General features: G+C 40.8%; 1 non-coding gene across 1 annotated transcript; it reads right to left on the bottom strand.

Moving 5' to 3' along the window:
* Window positions 1–709: 709 nt before the first annotated feature.
* LOC132310829 (small nucleolar RNA R71) lies at window positions 710–818 on the bottom strand. The gene has a single exon (XR_009482716.1). It is a non-coding gene; the product is annotated as a small nucleolar RNA R71 (small nucleolar RNA).

The following is an 818-nucleotide window of genomic DNA, read 5'->3' as shown; positions in this document are numbered from 1 at the left end:
TCATTGAGACCTACTCTTGTCCCTCTTGATTTGCATTTAGAATCCACTATTAGGAATCCAAGGGGAAGAGGAAGTTCACATAGAACCAATATACCAATGGATGCTCTCAATGATGATCATGTTGAAGACCTTGGTCACATAGACCAACAAGGCATCCTTCACCCTAATGTGCAAAATGATAATATGCAAGTTCCATTAGGCATGCTTAGGCCATACATTCATCAACCTCCTCAACAACAAGGCCAAATTCCAATGGGAATTCCAAGGCCAATGTATGCACCACAACCCCCCATCATTAATCAAGCTCAATATAACCAAGGTGTCCATGTTGCACCTCAAGTTGCTAATCCACCACTCGCATTGAGAGATCACTATGTGCCTAATAAGTATAATGCACCCACATGCATTCAATTGCCACCATTTAGAGCACGCCATTATGAGATTAAAGCACAAACTATCCAAATGCTACCTAACTTTCATGGACTTCCTAGTGAAGAACCTTACAAGCATTTGGATGAGTTTCTTGAAGTTTGTTCTACCGTTCGATACATGGACATGCCAGAAGAAGTTTTAAGGCTGAAACTTTTTCCATTCACCCTTAAAGATAAGGCGAAGTATTGGTTCAACAACCTTAGGCCTTTTTCTATAACTTCTTGGGCAGAAATGCAACAAGAATTTTTGAAAAAGTACTATCCGGTTTCGAAGACCAATGCTATGAAAACTGCCATTAGGGAATTCACACATGAGGAGAGAGAAACTTTCCACGAGGCATGGGAACGCTTCAATGAATTGCTTAGGAAGTGTCCTCACCATGACAT

Source organism: Cornus florida, unplaced genomic scaffold (assembly GCF_030987335.1).
Source record: "Cornus florida cultivar Cherokee Brave unplaced genomic scaffold, ASM3098733v1 CherokeeBrave_3.0.0_Hap2_Chr05, whole genome shotgun sequence".
Lineage (NCBI taxonomy): Eukaryota > Viridiplantae > Streptophyta > Magnoliopsida > Cornales > Cornaceae > Cornus > Cornus florida.
The sequence above is the reverse complement of the archived record's forward strand: the minus strand, read 5'-3'. Positions and strand labels throughout refer to the sequence as shown.